Source organism: Adiantum capillus-veneris, chromosome 30, assembly GCF_014529385.1.
Source record: "Adiantum capillus-veneris isolate H3 chromosome 30, ASM1452938v2, whole genome shotgun sequence".
Classification (NCBI taxonomy): Eukaryota; Viridiplantae; Streptophyta; class Polypodiopsida; order Polypodiales; family Pteridaceae; genus Adiantum; species Adiantum capillus-veneris.
The window spans coordinates 11,224,743-11,250,933 of NC_140960.1; the positions used below are offsets into that span (position 1 = coordinate 11,224,743).

The 26,191-nt window shown below is 37.0% G+C and overlaps 1 pseudogene; it reads right to left on the reverse strand.

Annotated features, from left to right (window-relative positions):
• Positions 1 to 1,623: 1,623 nt before the first annotated feature.
• Positions 1,624 to 7,266, reverse strand: LOC147417539 (uncharacterized; annotated as a pseudogene).
• Between the last annotated feature and the right edge of the window lie 18,925 nt (positions 7,267 to 26,191).

The following is a 26,191-nucleotide window of genomic DNA, read 5'->3' on the forward strand; positions in this document are numbered from 1 at the left end:
AACTTACTTTTTTTTCTCTTTTAAATCTCTCTTAAATCTTCAAAAAACAAACACACACACACACACACACATTCACACAAAAAAGAGAGAGCTCATAACAATAGCGACAAAAAGAATATGGTTTCAATTTAATTTCAAAAGAACATAAAATATAAGACAAAAATCAATTTCTTTAGGATTTCTTTTTATAAAACGCAAAACATAATCAACTTAGAGACAACTATCACAAATTCATGATCGTTTTGAGTTAACAAAAAGTACATTTTATAACTCAAAAGAAGTTCATGATGTTTATTGGCATTGCCATTAAGGCAGGGTCTAACGGGAGGAAATTTGTCCCCACGACAGTAGCGGCTTTGGCCAATCAAAATTTGGCATGAGGGGCTTGTTTTTTGAGGTGGACGGCATGCACAGAATTGCTACTTTTTGTTCGTCTAGTAGGGGCAGGTCGGCTTCAGTACTAAAGGTGATTTTTGTCAGTACTAGGCTCTTGTTTCACTTCTATAACGCGTGCTCTCTCCTCTCTCTCTCTCTCTCTCTCTCTCTCTCACACACACACACACACACACACACACAACCGTGTTGCCAAGGCTTGGTATCTACAAAAGCTGACACCAGTTTCGATACGCAATATCCAAATTCCAGGTATGTGGAATGTGCACTTGCTGAGAGAGTATTATATTGAGGGCTTTTTATTTTATAATGAGCTCGTACCTTGGACGCTTTGCTACCCTCTTTCCTGTTGCAACTCTTCTGTTGTGGATTGTGAGGTACAGCCTATGCAAAGTCAATTGCCTTCAATTAGTTTCATTTCATTGTGTTTTTTGTTTGGTTGTCTATTTTGATGCGCTCTATCCTTGGCTTGATATGGCTGGTGGCCACCCTCTTGCAAAGCCTTCAACGTGGAGAAGATGTCTGTACAATTTTCTTAATTTATCAAAAACTTAACAACAGGAGCCAAATTATATAGGGAACGATTATCCTGTAGGCAGCTCAAGTACCCAAATCACAATGGACGCTCAGAACTTAATGCAAAGATGATCTAGTAATTGAGGAAAAGCATGTCTCAGCATACAATTGTGCCGCTTGAAAATTGAGCAAGAAGAGGCTGCAATTCTGGTTATGTTTCTCATTATTTCTCAACGCAGGTGATGAAGAAAGAATTCACAATGAGATGCTAGTCAAGCTACAATTCTGCTGGTTTTTATGTGCGATTGATGAAGACATGTATGTGTGCTCTCTTCTGCTGCAAAGTGGATTGAAGAGCAAGTTGGATGACGTTGAGTTAGGCTACTTTGATAAGAGAATTCACGATGAGATGCTAGTCACGATGAGATGTTGGTTTTCGTGCGCGATTGCTGAAGAGCAGCATGCATGCTCTCTTTCAAGTGGATTGAAGAGCAAAGACCAGACATTGAGTTATGCAACTTTGAATACCTGATTCTGTTTCCTCTTCATTTCTAAACGAGCTGAAACTTGGGTGAGAGATGAGATGCTAGTTAGCATCAGATGTTGGATATGTCCAACTTGACCGTGGGAAGGAAACTCTACCTTTCATCCTACCATTTGTGCAATCTGGAGGCTTGAAACATTTAGTATTTATCGATTTATGGCCTTGACTTTCTAATCCACACGTCGATCTATGGCCTTGACCTGCTCATTGAGAGGATAACGTGCTGACTTGGCCTTGACCTGCTCATTGAGAGGATAACGTGCTGACTTGGCCTTGACCTGGTCATCCGAATGACAACGTGTAGATCTGGTCTTGACCTCCTCATCCACATGACGACGTTATCACTTGCCATTGACATATACAACCACACAAAGATGTGCTGACATAGCCTTGACCTGTTCGTCCACATGATGGCATCTTAATATGGCCTTGACCTACTCATCCAATGACATGCTCACCTGACCTTTAGCTGCTCAATCACATGATGACGTGCTAGTTGCCCTTCATCTTATTTTCTTTTTTGAATCCAAGCGAGGAAATTTGTCCCCACGACCATAGCGACTTTGACAAATCAAAATTTGGCATGCGGGGCTTGTTTTTTGAGGTGGACGACATGCACAAAATTGCTATTTTTTGTTCGTTTACTGGGGGCACGTTGGTTTCAAAATGAAAGGTGTTTTCCTATCAGCACTAGGTTCCCGCTTTACTATTGTAGCTCTCTCTCTCTCTCTCTCTCTCTCTCTCTCTCTCTCTCTCTCTCTCTCTCTCTCTCTCTCTCTCTCTCTCTCTCTCTCTCTCGTGCACACACACACACACACACAAATACAATCATACTGCATAAGGCTTGGTAGTTATACGATACACAATATTCAAATTTTAGGTATGAATGTGTTCTACTCTTGGCCTGCAAGTCTGTTCCAATTTGTCTGTGGTTGAGGGATATTGACCAATTAATGTGAGAGGGGAGGGTCAGCCATTAAAACCATGCTCTCATGCCACTATGATGAATAGTTGGTTGAGGGATATCGACCAACTAATGAGAGAGGGGAGGGTACTGTGATTAAAATATGTACTTACTAGTTTGGTAGTGAGTGGAAGGCACCAATTACGAAGAGAAACTTTGATTTGCAAATGGGACTACCATTTGAACATACATGAATTTCCTTTGATGGTTTGAATGTAGACCATGGGTTGTGCTTGATTATACCAATTTTCACTCTCCTTGTGGACAATGCATCACGCATCTGGAGTTAGGTTCCTACTAATCGGGTATATTCAATAGGAAATTCAGCTCTAATGAATGATGTGTTAGGCATCTGATGTGAGGTCCTTTTTTATCAAAAGACGAGTTTGGAATCCTCAAGGCAAAGGAGTATAGAGCTACATCAATATGTTGTTGGCAAATGGAAAGTGGCAACTATGCTGGCAAACTCTGACGACTATCATTTTGAGCATAGATTGTCACTCTTTGTTGAAATTAAGCTATGTATATTGTCCCTGACTGTTGTTACCCTTTTGCTGGTTGACTTTGACCTCAAAGCTTTTGATTAAGCCTGGCAATTGGGTTGAGGTTAGAGTATGCATTTTGTTGCATTCATCTACGAAGTTCTGAACAGAACGAGAGAGAAGAAATTACAATTGGGTTGCGGAAATCAATTAAATGCGATAATGGTTTTTTGGCAGCAATTAAGAGTTTGGTTATGCGTATCTGTAGATAATGGTTATGCGTATCTGTAGATAATCGTTATGCGAGCATTTGTAGATAGTCAATTTGCTACTTGCAGAGCGCAATTGGGAATTGTCTAGGGAAAACAACCTCCATTGTTTGTCAGCTCCGTACAAAACTCACTCTCAAAATGTGATGTTGCTGCACGTGTGTGTGTGTGTGTGTGTGTGTGTGTGTGTGTGTGTGAGAGAGAGAGAGAGAGAGAGAGAGAGTACAAACGACTTTTTGTTTTTTTGCAGTTTGTTTGGTTGTAGGTGATTATTGTTGTTGGGAAGCAAAAAGGTCAGACGTTGTTTAGGTAATCTCTCTCTCTCTCTCTCTCTCTCTCTCTCTCTCTCTCTCTCTCTCTCTCTCTCTCTCTCTCTCTCTCTCTCTCTCTCTCTCTCTCTCTCTCTCTCTCTCTCTCTCTCTCTCTCTCTCTCTCTCTCTCTCTCTCTCTCTCTCTCCCCCCCCCCCTCCTCGAACCATGTTACATTTTCTACCCAAAGCTTGAAGAATTTGTGCAGTACTGCCATGAAATTTGAGAGTAGATTGAAAATATGCTTTTGTGGAGTCAATAATTTTGCTTACCTCACAAAAAATTTGTGGCTACCGTCTTTGGTCCTATAGTGACAGCATGTCTTGCTCAATACCTCCACACGACCTAGGCAAACAAGTCACTATGCAAAAATTCATAATCATAGTAAAATCTGTTGTGCATGTTAGGGCTATACCTTTACTTGCGGTGTGCAAAAACTGATGATCCGAATAAGATGTGTTGTAGCCAAGGCCAGGAGGTTGGGCATGGATCAAATCTTGTGATGATGGTTGATCGGTCGGTGGGGCAAGGGAGAGTGAAATTCTTGGATACTCAAGAAGCTTCTGGATTGTTTTGATTTGCGTCTCTCCGGTTGGGAGGCTGCCATGCTTTTGCAAAGGAGAATGTGGATATAAGCTAGAAGCTGGCATAGCTGCATGAGCATGCACATCGGATGCTTCTTCTTGAGCTAGTTGCCTTTCAAGATGATTATATGGTCAGGAGTTATAGCTTACATGCTAATATGAATGAGGTAGGGTTGGCGTGGATGATGTTGCACCGCGGTTTGCAACAAATAGTGTACTTTCTTGGTGTGCAATTGGCCTATTGATGGATGTTTATTGTTGTTGCAATAACGGAGAGAAAGACGTAGGGCCGCTTATAGAAGCTGACACATGCTGATGATGGTCAGGGGAAGAGGAGCTTATGGGTGAAGAGGTAGAGGCATGCTTGAGAGATAGCCTCCTACTTTTGGATTGTGTGGTATGCTCATGACTTATATATTGTGGGGATACAATATTATGCAGATGAGTAGCTGAGGTGAGACTGTGCATGCTGCTGTGATCTTGGATGGTGACGCTTGCCGTGGCACTGGAAATAGGAGGTGACTGTGCCGCACCATGCAAAGATGTGGTTGGCGGAGGCTGCAGCTTCCGCTTGGCATGAGCCTTGCAATTTTGAAACCAATGGAAGACATTGGCCTCAACAATGGTGCCATACTTGCGGAGCTGCGCAGCAATGTTGATGATCATGTTGCGAGTGGGAGTGGTGATGCCAGAGTTGAAGATTGGTTCAAGGATTTGAATCTGTCCCTGAATGGGGCACCATCTTGGTCGGCCAGGAGTGCATATCTCCTCATAACGTGCTGTTGTAGCTCCCTCACCTGCATTACCATTCATATTACATAATTAAATTGAGATAACATATGCATGACTCAAGCTTTATTTGAAAGACTGCTGCTACTAGCTTATTGTTATGGAAGCAGATAATTTAGTTAATAATTTTGCTGCATTGCGGCTTACTTGAGGCTGCTTGTCCTATGCTCTCCAAACTGCGAGCCAACTCAGAAGAACTCCTAGAACTTGTAGTGCTCTACATCTGTTGAAGACTATCATACATCAATCTGGGCTCGATTCCTGAATATAGCCAAACATAGAAGCTGCTCATTGTAAAGCTGCTCCTGTAGGTTAGAGCTTTCTAGCCCTGTCTTTGTTGGGCATATCCGACAATCATTGCACTTCAAGCAAGCATAGGTGATCGCATATAGAGAGATGCGTTTGTTTTACAACATCTGAAAACAATCCAGAGCTTCTTTGCCCTGCCCCTGTTCGGCATATCCTGCAGTCAGTGTGAACATTAGGAGAAATACCCTCACTCCGCATTCTGAAAACAGCCGGCTAGAGCTTCCTAGCCCTATCCTTGCTGGGTATATCCTGCAATCAATGCACTTGAAGAGATGACATTCTGGATATACATGTTGACCAAGGCAGTGCTACATGTCTATAAGACAAAAGGATAGGTGATTGTATCTGGACAGATGTGCTCACTTTACATTAGCTAAAAACAGTCCATAGCTTTTTTGCCCCAGTCCTGCTTGGCATATCCTGTAATTAGTGCGTACTCCAGGTGATTGCATCTGTAGAGATATCCTCGTTTCACATTAGCTAGAAATAGTCCATGGCTTCCTGCAATGCTACAATCGAAGTGGAGAGTTAGTGTGATCTCCGCATTGGAAGTGGTTGTGTTGTTTGTACTATAGCAAGACATGACAGAGATGCGGGTGATCAAGACTATCATGGTGGTCAAGCTAGACTTTAAGGACCAGCAGTGAACCCTTTGACCAATTAGGCCAATTACGAGGTGAGGTTGCCCTAATTGCTAGACCTTGATTTTGACCTGGAGTGAAAGGGAAATAAGTCTCTAAATCATTTCTCCTATTAATTACTTTGAAACGGTTATGCATGCATGATCTTCTCAGAGAACTTGATCCGATATACGTCTAGAGTAGCTTACTTAATCTTGTCTTACCCTTTTTATTGATGTTTCATGCAGGGGGTACCTTGCATGACTATAATACAGAGTGTTTGTGCTGGTTCTTTTGTGTGCATCATCTCTATATACGTCCACATACATCGGAGCATGTTGTGTTGCATCTTTGTCCTCATAAAGGGTCTAGTTGGAGTACTTGCAACAAGGGCACGTATGGTGTTGCAACATCTGGGCACAATAGAGCTATCAATTTTGCGTCCTTGTAAGTATCTCTTATGTTTGCCTATAAGAACAAGACCAGAAAGCTTTGGGATGGTTTCAGTGAATGTAGGGCAACAGTTTCTCTAGACGTATTGTGTTGGACTGTACTTTAAGAGGGTATGCATGGCAAGGGCTCCCCAAGCATATGGTTCTCAATAGATATAACTGTCAAAATTTTCAATGTGCTCAATGTATGGTGTTATGCAGGTCTAGAGGACCAGAGCCAAATGTATGTTAGTAACATGAGAAGAAATATAGCATTGCATCATACAAAGAACAATGCATTTGCATGGTTGATCCCTTTGACAAAGCTATTTAGGTAATATTGATGATGCCATCAGTTGACCACTGCTATAGGTGCTCATAAAAATTGGTACAACGTGAAGCTTGAAAGGTTTGTGTATAAGTATGCAAGCCCCATGAAATGCACAGGTTATGTGTTCATTAGTAATATTTATGCTAGCATGTATGAGGAGGAAGAAAACATTTGGACACGTGAGTGCTACGTAGAAGCTACTACCACGTTGATGCGAGTGAGTTTTTTATGCTTTTTTGTTTTTGCATACTTAGCATCCACAAAACTATTTCTTACACTCAACCACACAGTTCGCCTTCTCAAGCAAGGTCATCAATATGACATAGAGAGATAGTACATTTGCAGTAGAGGCCATTGCAGGGGTCCTCATTTATATCTTTGAGCTTACCTAGCTTCAACGCACAGACCTCCTTGCTTGTACATGGCTGGTTTATAGTGCAAAAAGACGTGTGGCTGCTCTTTATTGGCCACACACCCTCTCCATCCCCACGATGGCAAGATAATGAGGAACTATGTGCATGGTGTCCAAGTAAGTGGTTGCCATGGGATCTACCTCATTGCAAGCCTATGTAAGACTGCGCATGAGAGTGCAAAGTTGGCAAAGAGGGCTGTTTTGGGTAGCCCTATGTTCTTCGCAATCCGCCATCCATTAATGCGTGGATTAGTCTTCTCACAAGGGGATGCAAGTGTGTAGGGATCTCATTCAGCAAGACCTGAAATCTCATGTTTAAGTCTGCTTAAAGCATTTGCATGGCCTCATACTTGTCCATGAATGTTGTTGCGTCGGCAACAGTGGAGGATATGTGCTGATGAGCCAGCCTTAATCATATGAATGACACTATGAAAAGACACATTAATCATATGATGCAAATTTTTCCATGGTGAATGCATCAAACTGGTTTCTATAAAGTTTCACCAAGATAGTAGGGATAGGACTCGGATGTTGTGGGTTTGCAACAAATGCAAAGCGAGGTCTTATGAAAAAATGCATGATGCCCAACAAGGGCAGGGGCAGGGCCAGGAAGCTATGGGATGTTTTCAAACAAATGTGTAGCAAGGTAGGTACAAGAGGACATATGCAGCAAAGGCCGACCATCAAAAGACTATTTTCAATGGATGCAATAGATCTATGAAATGCGGGAGCACCTGTCGAATAAGTTGGAATGTAGAATAATTTCTGCTTGGAAGTAGCCAGGATGTGTTAATGCAGTGAATGAAAATGTTCAAACATTTGTTGTTTTGCATATCAAGCCTTCACAAAGTAGACAAATCTCTCTCTCTCTCTCTCTCTCTCTCTCTCTCTCTCTCTCTCTCTCTCTCTCTCTCTCTCTCTCTCTCTCTCTCTCTCTCTCGCCACCTCCATAGACTTGCAGTAGAGGACATTGTAAATTCCCTCCTCATGCATTGCTCAGCTTCAACTCGTGTTCACATTGCCAACTTACAGTACTGGAAGGTCTCCATTCCCATGTGGCATGACAATAGGAACCCAAACATATTATGCTTGACCACCGGATTAGCCAATCTTGTGTTGATGTGCTAGCCTTTCAAGTTGGGTTTTACTCAACATTGAGAAATTACATTTCAAATGTGTGAAAAACATAGACTAAGTTCTAGAAAAGGTTTTACGCTTAGAAGCCTTGAGGAAAGCCGAAAAGAGAAAGCTTTATCCATGTAAAGTAAAAAAAAAGAAACTATCTTTCATTCTGTTCTAATTAGCCATAAAAGAAGACTCAATATTCGCAAGGCATTGCCTATTTGAAACAAGCAAGCCAAAAAGTGTTCAAATCTTAGAAAATAACATCTAATCAATCAATGGTCCTTGAAAGAACATGCAATATTGCGGACATGATTACTCCTCCGCTCCAAACTCTCCATCAAACTGATTTTGGTTCACGACTATTGGAGTACAAGGTCTATGGGGCATGCCACCTTGACAATGGGGAATATTTCATAAGTTGTAGTGTTATGGCAAGGGGGAAGCAACTTCCAAGTACTTGAGATCAAGTGGCAAATATAGATTTTTACGGGTTATGGTGAGGATAACGAGGCCACCTCTTGCAGTGGCATGAAAGAATATTTTGATGCCTGAAGGCATAGGGAAAGGCAATATCAGATTGTTGGAGAGAAGCAACCACTCATGACCTACCAAGTTGTACTTGTACACAAAGATGTGTTCTTTTTTGCGTGTAGGCCTATGTAGCATTTATACAGCAATAAAAGAAGGTATGAATCCATTTGCACATCATAAAGTGAATTATCAAATTGGACCCTTCTTCTTGATGGTGTAATGGACCATATTTGCAGCGTTGTATGATAAGTGACTATGATCTCTGCTAGCTAAAAATTGTAAAATAGTCAGAGTAATAGGACCATATTTACTCTCTCTTCCCAATCGCAAGTTCCCACACAGTCCAAGTTCAATTGGGGATTGGTGCACTCGGAGGCATCCAATACTACTTTCTCTCCAGTGAAGGTATTGCTAAAGACTAGATGGTGAATATTGGATGCATAAGCAGTGGACTCCCAACATACCAGGCTCCCCACACTACAGATTGGTTTATTCTTAACCCCTGTTCATTGCTTACATAAAAGACTTGAATTGGACTCCAATACGTATTCTTCGTTTCATGCTTTAGTGCCGTAGACTTTAAATCAGTAAATATTCTACGTGATCAGAACTTCCAAGGTTTGCCTACTCTATTGAACCACCTTCAAGCCTTCCGATTAAGTATAAACCTAAAAAATAGTAAGATGAAACATTTTTCAAATCTTGTTTTTATACATTTCTGAAAATAGAGAGAGAGAGAGAGAGAGAGAGAGAGAGAGAGAGGGAGAGAGGGAGGGAGGGAAACAATAGAAAGAATATTCATCCAAACTATGTGAAAATGGTATATATATTAATAACAGTTTCCAGTGAATGAATGCATGTAATGTATTGTGACTTGAATACAAACTTAAACTAGATTTTGATTCGTGAATTCCAAGTTCTTTGTTTGTCTTTGTAGAAAGTTTATGGTGCTTTCATGTAGTGATGTAGTCATATCGACAAAAAAAAAAAATGGTATTGATAATAGTTCATTGAGGCTAAACAAAGAAAAAATATGTAACAATTTTGAATGTTATATGATATAAACTTTGGTTTTAAATATATCTAGATTTAGGTTTTTTTTTTTTTTGAAATGCACTCTACTGTCCTGTTCTTTGGACGTAGTTGTGTGGAATAGATCCTTTCATATTCAAATACACGTCAATGTCTTCTTCCGGAGACTTGATTGTGTTCTCAAAGGAAAACAAACATGCATATAAGGGCACTATTATGTCTTCCAAAGACAAAATAGTGCAAAATGGAAAAGAAATAATGTTTAATCGCACTCTAACGCCTTCTCTTGAAGACTTGGTAGTGCTTTTAAATTAAATATGTAAAGTCTTCTACATCATATTCAATGTTACTAATGGTTTGAGTTTTTGATGCTCATTTTGGGAGTGTATGATTTAGAAGTGTGTTTCTTTTTTTGCACTATATATGTTGAAAGTGACCAGATGATTTATAAACAGATGCAAATTTGTTTATGTAAAGTAAATTCTTACATTGAATAGCCAAATTAGAGTATTGTAAGGTGAATGTTCCACTTGAAATTTGTTCTCCCTCCCAATATTCCCTTGCATGTTCACTTCCATCTGGTATATTGATGAAAGTTTCATAATTAGGTTGTTTTTTAGCCAAAAGAAATGCTTTTATAATAATTGAATATACATCGATGTTTTCGCTTGGCGCCACTTGCACTGCTCTAAAATTTTTATCTGGTAGGAATATATACGTTGCATACTCTTCTGAAAATAAGTTGCTTTATGAAACTCTACATTCGTGTATAAGAAGTTTGCTTGAATTCTATAGCAAAAAATTGTCATATTCAAAACTCATTCTGTCTTTAGATAATCTATCCATAGATCAATATGCACTTTGTAGTTTCGTTTTGTTTGTAGACAAGAACTGTATTCTTGAAATGCTTGAATACATGTCAATAGTTTCATTTGGTATCTGCTTACAATAGTTGCGAAAGATTATTCAATAGGGACATTTATATCGTGTATTTTTTCAAATACTTTGTAAAATTTTGCATTTGTATATAATGAATACATTTTTTTAATTATCATGGTTTTTACGTTGATCAGTCATATTCCAATAATTGATTGGTAGATTAATATATGCTTTGCAATTGTGTTTTGATTGTAACAGAAAAAAACGTATTTTTATACTATTTAAATACATGCCGATATTATCGTTTGATATCTGTTTGTCTTAAAAAAATATTCAATAGGAACATTATACATTGTTTTTGAACACTTTGCAGAATTTTGTACTTGCATATAAAAAGTCAGCACTTCTATTGACTATGCTTTTTATATTGATTAGATGTATTTTTTCTTAGAATATTTCAATGTATGTAAGTGTTTTCATTTGGTATTTACTTATATTAGTTTCAAAAATATATGCAGTAGAAACATTTACATTGCGTACGTTTAAAAAAAAGCAAAGTGAATTTTATATTGGTATTAAAAAAATTATTATTGATCAATTAGTATTACAAATCAACATGTATAATATATTACACCTTTATAATAATTTTTTCAATGTAAAATTATGTAAATTTTTAATTTGTTATAGTTTTTCTAGTAAAAGAAAGATAACTTGCCATCCCTCCATTTGTATAACTAATTTTTATTGTTTCAATATAGAGTATGGAAATTTCAAGGGAGAAAAGAACTTTAGAGAAAGACAAGCGTTAGTGTTTGGTAACCACAATTGTCACGAGATGTTTGGCTTTCAGTGACCAAGAGCTCAAAGCCTTTTTTGAGCCTACTCGCACTGACTTGCAAGCGCTGTTTGTGGTGTTACAGGAGGCAAGTATCGCTAGGTTGAAAGCTATGTGGCCTTACTTTGAACATTGCAATAATTTTCTTTCTTCGAAAGCTTTCCTCAATGAAATATCTAAAGCTCTTGGTGAAGTTAAAAAGTCATTTTTACAATTAGAGAAAAATGCACAGGTAGATTCTACTAGTATATTGAGAGTTGAGAAAATAGAGCGAATGTACCAAAGGTTTCAAGAAGCGAAAGGGAAACGGAAACAGAAACAGATTAGTTGTACGCAAAACAAAAAAAGTCAACTGTGGTGAAGGCCCTTCCCAGTATGTGCACATTGTTTTACTACAGCGTCAACAAATCCATTTTACCAATGACACACAACGAGTCCATCATACGTATGGCATTTACTCTTGCATGTGTAAAGTTTTGGAACACACATTTACACAGAGTGTATACACATCAAAAATCTTCGATATTGTAGAAACTCTTGCTCTGCTAGAATTACGTGCAATTGATGAAGCTACAAACATGTCTATAAGCCACTGCGGCATCATATCTCCGCTTGGACTCTGCCATAACGAAGAAGAGCCTATTGTATATACCCTTTCTGGAACGGCTCAGCCCTTATGAACTGACATGGCTATCTAGTATTGCAGGTACGACTGTACCTCCTAAGCATTATGTTAGTGTTTCTCAGGGGATTGGTACAAAAGAGCGTTTCAAGGCACATATTTTTGATATTATCAATGGATTGGAACAAACTCTAAGTTACATACTTTCAAATGGGTACTTGCATAATGACTTATAGCTACAAAATATTTACCTACACTTCTTTGAGAAAACAGAAGATGTTTACGTAGGTATTACAAATTGGGAGAAAAGTACGAGCACAAGTACAAAGAAAGTACATGAACCATTGCCAGATAATAAAAAAGACACCTTCGAAGAGTACAGAAGACGGTACCCATGGTTCGCTCCTGAATTTTTTCAATTCTAAGCCTGTCGCTTACAACTTGGCATCTGAAATTTACTCTTTGGGAAAAATTCTTCTTAAACTTTTATGGTTTCTTCCGTTTGAAGGTAACAAACCGAGAAATGACTTTGTAAGAATTGTATACACATTTGCAAAACATTGCACTTGTACAAATCCAATGGAGAGACCTGCACTCTATGAGCTACATACTATATTAAGAAATGCTCATCAGTATGATGCCTATGTAGACACAGATGCTGGCTTATGGCCAAGAGATGAATAAAAAAGCTTCAATTTTTTCTTCTCTTTGCTGTTGATTCCACTATATTGAATATGAAAGAGACCAATACTTATATATTGACGAGGATTTTTATTTTTTGGTATTTGTTGTAATGGTAAAATAACTAACATCTACTTTAGAACGTGTTAATTATTTATTGTTTGATGTTTTTTGAATTAATACATGGTATGTAAGTTTCAATTCTTCTAATTCATTTTGTACCTTCAATAAAAAATATTATTGAATGTTACCTATTTTTATACTTTTTATAGATGTATATATTCAAGGAAAACGTAGTTAATCACTTGAAAACGCCTTCCATAAAAAAACTGTTCATAATTGAATAAATTTCTTGAGAATAGTACTTATGCCATTAAATATAATACATATACTTATATAAAGTTGGAATTCTAAAAAAAAAATTAACTATTCAATATGATTTCAATGTGCTCGTACCAGAATTAAAATAATTAAAAAATTGAATATTTTAATCTAATATATCTATAAATATATATGAAAAACAGGACTCCATCATATGTAATTTAATATTATGATTTATTAAACAAGTTCCATAAATAATAATAAGAAACAATTAAAAAAACCACCATCGTATACTAGATAACATTGAGTTAGTAAAATATCCTCTATAAGTTTATGTATTATATACTTCTCTCTCTTTGTTTGCCTCTCTTCCTCTCTGTCTTCTCTTCCCCACGGTTTGAAAAGTGAATTTCACATTTATTACAATAAAATTGTAAACCTACATATAAGCAAGCATGTGAACTGGTTGATTTGTTCTTTAATATATTCATGTTAAATGTTTAACGAACATCTATATGATGCTTTCCAGAAGATTTTCAAGAGGAACTCCACTAAATGGAGCCAAGAGACACAGCTACTTGTTCAAACAACTCCACACCAGTATTTATTTCATTGAACGACGGTACTGTTTTCAAAAGCAAATACAGAGGCTGCTGAACGGAATAAATAGTGTATAGAGAAACACATCGACGTAGATGAACCAGAGAAGGTAACAGTTTGGGAATTTCCTCCAGGCTTTGAATCAATAGAACATAGCAATGATAGTATCATCGACGAGCCTGCCCTTCTTAGAAACCATTTCAAGAAAGCAGAGTAAATATTGCTGTAGCCTGAATTTAGAAATTTGTATTCCAAAACTTATGTTCAAAACAATGTACAAATTACAAACGAGGTAAATTTTTTAAACATACAATTACATGTTCCATTGTAGCTTCTTTTCAATTTAGTACATAACAAGCTTAAAATTTTGTTTACTGATAATGTAAATGGCATTTCCAAATAACTTCTATAATGTCCAATAATATAGTTAGTACTAATAGAATTTAGTACAATGTATTTGGCATTTGTAATTTAGTATTAATATTCTTCTTGTGCTTGATTTTGCTTTATTATAGCTTGAAGTGTAATATGTATTAGTATATTATATTGGAGCTTGAAATTTATATTTATAGGAGACAAAAAAATAAAGCTTTAATTTCGATATACAAAATTGTTGACTTTCACTTTCTAATTTTACGATTGATGTATATATACAAAATACACTATTCAATATAATTAAACCAGTTACACTAATTCATATTCAATCAATACATTCAAAAAATTACTTCAAACTAGCATACAGTCTTAGGACTATCAATAAAAAACATATCTAAATATTCAAAAAAAATCTTATCCTTCTGTTCAAATATGTAGTTGGTAAAAATAAATAAATTAATACAACTATACATACCTAAAATAACTTCATGGATTAAATGTAAGAAATATAATAAAAGTTTTCTTGACTATAGTTTGTCTTCCCCCTTTATTTTACAAAATGATTGTAATTACTAGGTACAACAATTAAGCTACTTACAAGCAAAATATATGACGAACCACTTCAATTTTGTTGTGTCCCTTTCTTCAGTCCAATCATTTGTCATGGCCTCTATTTTCTATTGCAACTACTATGTCCCCACGGTGTATTAACTGTGAAGTAACATTTAAACTTCAACTAGTATTCTAAGTACCTATCATCTTGATTTATATAAACCATTCTTGACTTCTGTACGTCTTAAAACCAATGTCCATTACTTACATTTCCTTCTATGTTTTAGTTTATTCACAAAACTCTTGGGGGAGGGAAGGGGGGGGGGGGGGGGGGGGGGGAAGCTACTTGAAATGGAATCATCCAGTATCGAACAAGTAAGAGTTTACATTCAAGAGAGTTCCATTTATTTTGTAAAAGAAATTGTATACAAAATTATTGGATTGTTTAGGCCTAGATTTGTTTTGGCAAGGTGCAATAGTCAGAATATTTGAAGAAGTATAAAAGAAGTCGTTTGAATCTCAAAAGTTATGTACCAAGGTATTTGTGTGTGGTTTAGCTACTTCTTCATATAACTCGGTATCTTTGATATTAAGGTCTTCAAAATTGTATTATTTAATGAATGAAATTCATGTATGCTATGATCGGGTTCTAAAGCTTGTGTCTGAAAAATTTGATGAATACATTGTTCTTGAATTTGTATCGCATACTCTCTATATAATGGAGTGGGGATCAAGTCAATCGCTTTTGTAAATGGATTTGTATTCTAGTTTTTGTTTTATAGCTACACCTATAGTCGTATTTTCAATGCTTATTTGCCGCAGTAATCTACAAATTATATCTATTGCTGCTCGATTATACTTCCTCAGAATAAAAATTGATCGTATTATAAATACTGATGGATTTTTCCGAACGTGTTTCTTGGTGCAACTAAACGTTCTTCAAGTTCATTAAGAATGTTGACAAATGGAATGGTTTTGTTCATTTGAATAAATAAAGGAGATGTAAATTATGGGATCTTGTTTTTTTTGTAGTAATATATACAGCTGTTACAAAGCTAGTTTTAAGTTACAAAACTAGTTTTACATATTATCACGGTTAAAAATGGATGAAGTTTCATGCTCAATTGTTCGCATTTTGTGTATACAATCTGTGTTAAGTTGGTTGGAGAAGTACAATCGTTTACAACAAATACAAGGATTTGTGGGTGTATCTTGTACAGTTTCATGGAATTCTATCATGACATTTGGATTTCATCATCAACATTGTTGAATGTTGTGTTTTCTTCTAACAGGATGTCAATATTAAGCAAGGAATCTAAGTGCTTTCTTACTCTATTGAAATTGTTTGTTGGTATATTAATCTGTTGTAAAAATTTAGTGCAAATCTCTTTTTTGGATGCTAATGGTTGTTCTTTATATTGATTGAGTAGTTTACATTTATGTCTGAGGTCCATTAATATAAAACACTATATTCTATATTTTTTGAATTTTCATTAGAATAGTTTTTTAATAATCTTCTAAGTTTGTTTTCTACTGCACTTAATGTTGCTACAAAATCTTGGTTTTGTTTTATAAATATACTACATATTCTTTTTTGTCGAATGTATGTTATTGTCAAAGGTTTCTAGTAACTTTTGCTCCAAATTCTTATTTCATTTTGTATATGTTTTTTTGTTTGTGTTTGTTTGTTTTTTTCCATTTTGAGGAATAAAATTATGTTTTTTATCGTTCTTATTTTTAGGTAACCTTTTTTTTTTTACAAATTGTATTTTTTTCTTGATATTTAGTATTCTGATTTAGTTTTCTCTTGTTTTTATTTCCATTTATTAGAATAAGAGGTTTGTAATGTCCATCTTTTCCATACTCATCGTGGAAAAGTAGATTTAGTGTTTCACTATTACTTATAAAATTTGTATTAAATAGTACTTTATGATGAGAAGAACCCCATACAGTAATATTTAAATTAAAAGCTCGTGCAACCCAGTATAATATGATTACGTCTCCCCATAAACCACCTAGAGCTGATGGCAATATCATCCGTTGAATATATTCTTCTATAGTATTAATATCATGAGTTTCTTGTAAGAAAGACTTTGTTTAATGGATCTGTACAGTTTCAATAGCTATAGAATCGTTCTTATGGAAGTTTTGAATTAGTGTAATAACACTTTTTTGTCTTAGTCTTCACTTGTTGTAATTGTTTGTCCTTCTGTATTTTGGTTATCAAAGAGAAATAAAATAAAGTCAAACATATAATCACCAATATTAAAATTAAAATTTTTAATTGTTTGGGAGTCATGAAATTGTAGAAACTATGTATTAGTTTCTTGTATTGTCATATTTGCGCAACTAGAACTTGATATAGTTTGATATAGAATTAAGGGTTCAAAATGTCCAGTATATGCAGTCCGATCGTCATACAGTTATGTAAAGTTTCAGTAAACTCAGACGAGTAAGTAATATAAATTTTTTTTGTTACTTTAGACCATAATGTGATACTTTCCTTAAATAAATGAGCAAACCAAAAAATGCAAAAGGATCTCCCCATAAACCTTCAGTCGAAGTTTGTAGTCTCATTTTTTCAAAATATTCATTTAAAGAGTGGACATTGTGTAAAGACAATAAAATATCGAGCGATAAAAAAGTTCTTAAACATGTTAGAGCCTTATTATCATAATTGTGTAAAGAAGAAATGAAGTTGTCGATGACAGTTTTATGAATCATAGTAGAAGAAGTCGTTTTGTGCAACAAATAACTAAGAGTGTTAAACAAACAGTCACTAGGTACATATATGTAATCTTCTGGGCATTGTAATCCTATTTCAAGACATGTGTAATTTGTGTATGACAAGTTGTCAGGCATATTTTATTTTGGTTTATAAAGCTACAGGAGGTCCCTACTATTTTTTACAAAGATGCGTACAATATGTACATATAAAATACTTGTGTACTAGAAAGAAGAACTAAGTTCCTCGACAATTACAGCTTTCTAGGGAACTGGAATAATCAGAATTGTTTGTATCAAGATCCTGCAACAAATAATAGAAATGTTATTTTGCAATGAAAGCATTCAAAGTTTATATGATCGTGGAAGTAAGTTCCTGAGTTTATATTTCCAATGAGTGTGCGGTAGACTCCTACAAACGAGGACATAAAAAAATGAGAAAAGTGAAAAGAACCAAGTACTTTTTTGTAAAATTTATTAATAATGATACGTACTTGTGACGATTCACCAATTTTAGCTTTCTTAAAAGAGCCTCCTTCATAATCAACAATAGTGTTCGTATTATAAATTTTGAAATGGCCCTGGGTACATGCGATAATTACTTTTTTGTAAAAGTCTTTTTTATGATTCTAGAATAATAAGTGGATCGGTTTGTTTATTTCAAGAAGTTTTATCACCCACTCGTTTACAATAGATACATTCAGACCATACAAGATGTCAGTACTTGAGTCTGTGGAATTCAGAGAGCAACTTATTCAACTTCTTGGCCAAGGTTTCATTTGTGGGACGGGTGCATAACCTCACTTCTATCTTATTGCAGACGTAGTGAGAACCACGAATAAATTGTCAATCCATGGGACGAAGGTGACTCAACTAGTGCATAGAGGTTACAAGAGGTTGTCAATCTCTCGGAAAACAACAAACAACTCACATCTAACTCGGGGTACACTCAAGTGACTGAAATCACCAAAAGCCAATTGCTCATCGGCAAATAAATCACATCCGTTACAGCATCGTAGAAACTTCTAGGACTTGTTTATAAGACCTAAGCACGCATGCTTATGGTCTCAAATCCCACTTTCGGTTAAGTGCAAAAATTGCGATTATTAACAGCAGTGGATTTTTGACCTGGTAGTTTTCGACCCAGAATGCATCTAAATGCTTAGCAATGATGCCCCAATACCCCGTCTATGCTTAGTTTTTTATTTTGAAGTGTAAATTCCTACTTATGATGAAATTAAGCCGCGGGTCGACAACGCCAAAAGCTATGAAATACTGTAAAGTGCTTACGACAATGCGTAGAGCTCTTACTTGCAATTGCAACGCAACATACATGATTGCAATGTGACAAACGGGGAGGGATTAGAAAGCACGAGAAGGAGAGAAGTGAGCACCGTTAGCTCACGCTGTGTATTTTATTATCCAAAACTTAAAAATAACCTACAAAAATTGGCTTTTATACTTTAGCCAAGGTTTTTGGTGGTCAAAACTAATAATCTGGAAGCTCTTACGAAAGACAGGTTGATACAATCCGGAAGCTTGTAGCCTCGGCTCATCAATTACAAAGTTTATAAAAAAAATAAGAGTTATAATATTCCCGATTTATCAAAATAATAAAAGTCTTTACAATGAGAGCTCCAAAAAATGGTATCCGAGTTAGCTTGTTGCTAACAATCCCCCCCTCCTCGCCCGACCATCGAGGTATCATTTCCATGGAGAACAAATATGCATCTGGTAGATCGTCATCTACTCCTTTGGGTGGTTCCTTTGAAACAATCCTAGACAAATGATCTGCTCTTTGATGAGTGGTGCCCTTTTTCACAACTACAGTGAAATCAAATTCTAGAAAACTGATGAACCATCTCACTATTCTTCCTGTGTTGCACAGCTTGTTGACCAAGTACAGTAAGGCTTGGTGGTCCACAAAGAACACAAATTTGTTTGCTAATAGGTAATGTCTATACTTTTTTACGACATAGATCATTCCTAATCCTTCCCTTTCGGTGGTGGTATAATTCTTTTCTACCATGTTCAACTGTCAACTAGCATTAGAAATAGGAAAATCAATTTTTTTGTCTCGTGGTTGAGCTAGTATACATCCGATGGCAAAATTGGAAGCATCTACATGTACGTGGAATATCTTATTCCAATCTGGTGCTTTCAATATTGGAGCTAAAGTGAGAGCTTGCTTAAGCTTCATGAAGGATTCCTCACACTCATCAGTCCATTCAAAGTGTGTAATCAAGCTATAATGGGTTTTGCAATTATAGTGTACATGTAAATGAACCGTCTGTAATATCCACAATGTCCTATGAAGGCTTGAACCTATTTGATTGTTGTTGGTCTAGGCAAATCAGCAAGAACATGAATTTTATCCATATCAGTAGCTATGTCATTTTTAGACACTATATGTCCAAGAATTTTTCCTTGTCTACCCATAAATGTGTACTTTTCAGGATTTAAGCAAATCCTATAAAGTCTACATTTTTTGAATACCTTTTTAAGATGTTTAAAATGATCAGCACGGATTGATGAATGCACGCATAGATCATCCATATATACTTCTAAGAAATTCCTAAGATATTCTTTAAAAGCATGGCTCATCAATCTTTGAAAGGTCACAAGAGCATTAGTTAACCCAAAAGGCATAACCCGATAGGCAAAAATACCCCATTTAGTTGCAAAGGCACTTTTATGCTGGTCCTTGAGATCAACCAAAAGTTGATTGTATCCCGAAAAGCCATCTAAAAAGCTGTAAGCTTCTTTACCTGCAACTCTTTCTAGAACATACTCAATGATAGGAAGAGAAAAGTTGTCTCTAATGGTAGCTGCATTCACTTTCTTGAGGTTGCCTCACACCCATAGTTTTCCATTTTTCTTGGGTACTGCCACAATTGGAGACACCCAATCTATGTGTTCAATTTCATAAATGAATTCGGCTTCCTTTAGTTTTTAAATCTCTTCTTCAATCTTTCTAGCAAATGTTTCATTATATGTGTATTGCCCTTTGTCTACTTGGTGCATCGTCTCTCATGGGTATGGTATGTTGACAGATTTATGGATCAACACCCTTGAGATCCTTATAAGACCAAGCAAATATATCTTGATATTCTCTCAGTAAGCTTAACAAAAGCTCTTCTTCTTCTTCTATAAGGTCATTTGCAATGTAGGCTGGTTTAGGCTCTTCTCCTGGTTCCTCCAGATCTATCTTTTTTGCATTTTCAGGCCCCTTGTAGGACTCGCCCTGTTTTCGTAGTTCTCTGACAGGTTGTTCGACTATGATCTTTTGATCTTGGAGAGTATATTTCTTGTAATGGGATAGAACACTCATTCCATCTTTACCATCCTCTTCAGTGGTTTCCATTTCTATCGTATATATCTCCTTTAGAGCTTTTCTCGACTCGATAACTCTTTTTCCGCTCAACTCGTGTCATGGTTGAACCCTTGTCCTGGTTTTTAGGCTTTGCTTAAGTTTCCTTTCTTGTTTTTATCGATGTTTTTATCATTTCATGTTCTTTGTTTAAAGGATATCTACCATTGATTTTGTCCTTGACACAATCATGTGTATCTATCTGCATCAGGAACTATGTTCTACTGGAGATTGATGGCATAGGTCTAGCTTTCACGTTTTTGGTGTCTCTTTTTTGTCTATACTATTTCTGTCTTCTCGGTTTCTGGTTTGGAAAGTCAAAAAAACTTTTCCTCCCCTCCTTTCATGAGTAGCTTAGCTCTCACATGTTCTTTTTCCAACCCCGAATCATCTAAGGTAGCAGAATGTTCTTCTGGCTCATCTGTTGCATCATAGTAAAGGTCTAAAAAGACTTGTTGAGATTTTATCAAGTCCTTGGGTTCATGAGTTTCATCTTCATTGTGAAGGGTTGAAATCATTTGTATGGGAATTATGCCATAGCCATCCTCATTGCAAAATTGAGTAAGCATTAACATATTTACACATACATCCATTGTTGCTAAGATTTGAGTCCACTCAAATGGCTCAAACAAATTCTCATGAAAGGGTTCAAGTACATAGCTTTCATCTGTGTAATCCCTTTCTAAGATACATTCTTCCCATTTTAAGCTCCCGTTTTCTAAAGCTCCGCACATCCAAATAGGAGTCTCTTTGTTCAACTAAGATGGAATCTTAGTTTCAGCCAAAGAGACTGAATCAAACTCTTGTATGGGCATTTTCATGACATCTCTATAAGTGTGATCTTTTAGATTGACCCTTGTTATTGATCCCACTTGCTTCAAGTACAAATAGTTTTTTTCCCAATCTTGGATGAGTTGTACTTGTCGCATGAAAGGTCTTCCCAATATGATTTCATAAATTGAGTTTCTTCCCAAAGTCTATTATGACAAAAGTGTGTTGATATTCAATCCCACATGAATTAACTATCACTTTTTCAAGCAATCCTAAGGGTCTTTCGATGTGTCCATCAGCCAACTGCAATTTCATTTGAGTTTTCCTAATGGTTGGTTGTCCCCAGGATTCCCATACTGCTTTCGTGGCTATGGCTATGCCTGCCCCACTATCCAGTATTGCCATGGTTTCTATATCATTATACCTCACCGGAAGGGTCGTGTTTCCTTCTTTCCCTTCGTAGTATTCTCCGACTTTGTTCATTGGAACAGATCGAATTCCTTTGTTATCCATTTCATGTTTCAATTTCCCCAAAAAATTTGCGATTAGCCCTGTTATTCCCACCTTCTCTATAGTTTTTTGTAGATCATTCCATAAACATGATCTGATTTTTAACAGTTCTCCTAAAGTAAGAGTGCATTGGATGGGTGTAGACATGATTGAATATATGTTGTCTACTTCTAGGGTCTGTTCAGCTCTTTTTACTTGAGTGGTTTTACACACTATGGATTCATCTTCATTATCTCCCAAGTAAGACAGTAGTGTTTTCAAGGTCAATGGTTTAGACATTCCTAAAGCTTCAGATCCGCAATCCCCATACAAGGATCGTACATCCATGTCCATATCAGGAGGTATATTGTCTAACCAAACTTCCTCTATAGGAGCTGACTTTAGAGTTAAGCTCCCATCATTAATCTAACTTTTTTCCATAACAGTCCTGGCTAGTCTTCTTCTACGAATGGAATTCCGTCTAAGGCATCTTCGTTGTCCGGCACTATAATTTCTGGATCTTTTGTTTCTAGGTGGGGTTCTACCACCATTCAAAATTTTGTTTATTGGTTCCTACCACGAGCTGTTCAGGTTTTGCCATACTTTCGAGCTTGGGTTTTTGTTTTTTCAACATCTCTTGCGCGATTCTTACCAAGTTTTGATAAGCTTCAAGCTTAGCTGCTTCCATGTTTGGAGAAGGATAGTTCTTCCATTTGTTTTCCATGTTTTGGCCTGCTTTAAGTCCTGCTTGGTAAGCTTCCAAGGCTGCATTAATAGGCTCAAAAATTTTGTCAACCAAAATTGATCCTCCAGATTTCACGGTGGTTTCCTTGATTTCACTTCCAGTTTCTTTTTTTCTTGGAATAGTTTTTTTGCTTTCTCCTTGATTTCAGCCCGTTGTTTTTGTTTTCTCATCTCATACCTTTTGTTTCTGCTTCTTTTGGTCTTTTGAGAGGTATTCTCCAAATCATCAGAGGAGTTATGTTTCTTTTTCTTAGCCTGAGCTCTGGTGATTAGCTTCATTGGAACAATTGGTTCGCTCTCAAATGAGCTACTAGGTATCACTTGGACTACTTTCACTACTGTTTTACCCTTGTTTAAAGGATTCTTTAGACAATCTTCAGGGAAGTGTCCTCCCTTTTTGCAACGTTGTATGCAATAAGCTTCAACTGGCTTGAGGTTTTTGTCAGGCTCATGGCATTCATTTTTCCATTGATCATCTGCACCACAATTATGACAGTTTCCAGTTCTTGGCTTGATCATGGGTCTTACCATAGGAGGTCTAACACCTTGATTAGCCACATAATACATTGGTGCAAGCTCTGGTGGATTATAAGTCACAGGTTCTTCCATTGGTGGTGGATGTGAATTATATCAATCTCCTTCTACAATTACTGTAGATGGACTAGGCTCAGCATAGGGTGTAACAGGTACTAGTGATTGTTCATCTATGACTCCCTCTGGATGACGGTACTTTACAAGCACTACATTATGTCCCGGATATGAGGTTGTTGGCCCAACATGGGTTGAGGTCTTTCCATACCCATCGGTGGTCTTTGAGCTGGGGCCATATTAAGCTAATATTTGTACATGGGTTGTCCTTGTGGCCTCATAGGCACGTTGAACATTCCCATCATACTTTGGTCGGTAATAGTACTCATTTGTCTCATGGTTGGTCCATTTACCCTCGATTGCACACCATTTCTGCGGCCTAATTGGTTATCCCTGTTGAGGTATCCCTTGCCGTGGTCCCCTCATAGGTGCTTTTTGCATGTTATTCATCATGTCATTCATCCTTTTGAGCATGTATTCTATGGCTGAAAGCGGTGCTGCAGCACCTATTTCCACTTGTGCTGGTTTGGTGGATGCTGTTTTCTCACTTTGGTTATCCTTAAGGACATCGTCTTAATATCACAATTGTCTCCTAAGTCAATAGCATCCGACACACACTCTTCTAGGCTTGTATGCTTCTTGCTATACAGTATAGCATGAAGTTCTTTGTTTAGCAGTCCCTCTAGAAACAATGATACTAGTCTTTCTTCCGTAGGTATCTCTAGCTTTGGACATCTTGCAATGTATTGTTTCATTCGAGTTGCACAATCCCTAACAGACTCACCTTGTTTCTGTTTAAAGATGTAAATTTGAGCTTTCGTATTGTGTTTGATCCCCGTTGGAACAAGAAGCTACAAATCCTTGAGCTAATGTATTCAAGTCCATGATTGACCTTGGTGGAATGTTTTGGAACCATGTCAATGCTTTTCCTTCTAATGTCATTCCAAACCCCTCGAATTGAGTATGGAAATCAAATATGGGTTCTGTTCTTAGCACTTGCTTAAGCTTGCTAAGTGGTCATATGGATCCCCATATCCACTGTATTTTCTGACCCATTTCTGAAAATCAAATGGTCTGACACGTCTGTTTTGTTCAACTCTCGGTCTCCTGGCAGTTAGTCCCATTCCGAGTCCTTCAAACCAGTCTATTGGAAATAGTGACTCATGTAGCCCTGGACTGGCTTCAGTGTCACCCGGTTTTCTTCGTGATGAGGTGGTTTCTGGTTTCTTAACATTACTCTCAGAAGATCTCTCACGGTGTTCATCTCTTGGAATAGTTTCTGGTCTGTGGCCCAATATCCAATCCCTTATGGAATACCCTTGGTATTTGGTTTATTCTACCTCCTCATGAGTCATCATAGCAAAGTTGTTGTTATAACAATCCCTAAACAGGTAGGTGGGTAGATATGTTGATCCCTTATCTTTGATCTTGAAGATATAGATAATCTTCATGGATGTTAGTTGTCCTGATTTGGCACATAGAAGATCTTTGACGTTTCTATCCTCCCAACAATAGACTCCGATCCTAGAATTATCCGTACTAAGCCATTTCAAAAGGCTTTAAATCAACTTGATCGTATCCCTTTTAAAGTCGGTGGTCCTTTGGCTGCCATATCTGGCTCACTATCATTCCGATTTCTGAGTGAGTTGAGTAGGAAGACATTTCAGATGTTGAATCTGAAAAAGTATCAGAGACTTCTTCAAGGATAGTGTGCAAGGGATTGCCTTGATTCACACTTTCTTCAATGGATACTTTATCGGAGGTTTCTCCAAATATGTCTTGGTTTCCTAGTACACGACCAGATCTAAGGTTCATAAAGACTTGTGAAAACCTGGATAAAGTACTTACCGTCGGATTGACTTGTTGTCAACTTCTTCTACTTGACTTGATTGCAACTTTCGTCAAGCTACCAATTCCTTGTCTGCAACCTGATTCCTCAATGTGTCCTTGAGCTTACTTACCAGTTCATACAACTTCTAAAGCATACCCTCCAGTCGGATTGAGTGGTTGACAGTCTTTTCGTGATATTTCTGGCCGTAGACCTGAAATTCTGCAACTTCACATAACAACTCACAATTGATTCTTTCAGAGAGAGCAATGTTCTGAAATCCACATTGGATTCTACTCACCCACTCCTAGGTTCTACTGCAATGGGGTTGTGGAAAGTGTCCACAAACACTCGTTTTTTTTTGTTTTTTATGGTTTTCTGAGCATTGACCTTAAGACTTGTCTCGTCCATCAATCATTCTCAAAACCCTAGTCTAATTCTACAATCCTACAATCCTAAAGGCACTCAACAAGTACAATTACTTCCAAGCTACCTCTACAGAGCAAAAGACGACAATCTTAAGCTATGCGGTTTCTAAAAGAAAGTTTTTACTCTAGAAGATCCTAGAGGAAGTTAAAGGATAACTTCACCAGATGCTCGTGATTTTCCCTAGTTTAGGTCTCTTCGATCCCCGGCAGCGGCGCCAAATGTGGGGCGGGTGTCTAACCTCACTCCTATCTTATTGCAGACGCAGTGAGAACCACGAACAAATTGTCAATCCATGGGACGAAGCTGACTCGACTAGTGCATAGAGGCTACAAGAGGTTGTCAATCTCTTGGAAAACAACAAACAACTCGCATTTAACTTAGGCTACACTCAAGTGATTGAAATCACCAAAAGCCAATCGCTCATCGGCAAACAAATCACATCCGTTATAGCATCAAATGACATCCAAACATAATGAAACTTCTAGGGGATGTTTAAAAGACCTAAGCACACATGCTTATGGTCTCAAATCCCACTTTTAGTCAAATGCAAAAATCACGATTATTAACAACAGTGGATTTTTGACCTAGTCGTTTTTGACCCAGAATGCATCTAAATGCTTAGCAATGATGTCCCAATATCCCACCTATGCATGATTTTGAAGTATAAATTCCTACTTATAATGACATTAGGCCGCGGGTCGGTAACGCCAAAAGCTACGAAATACTGTGAAGTGCTTACGTC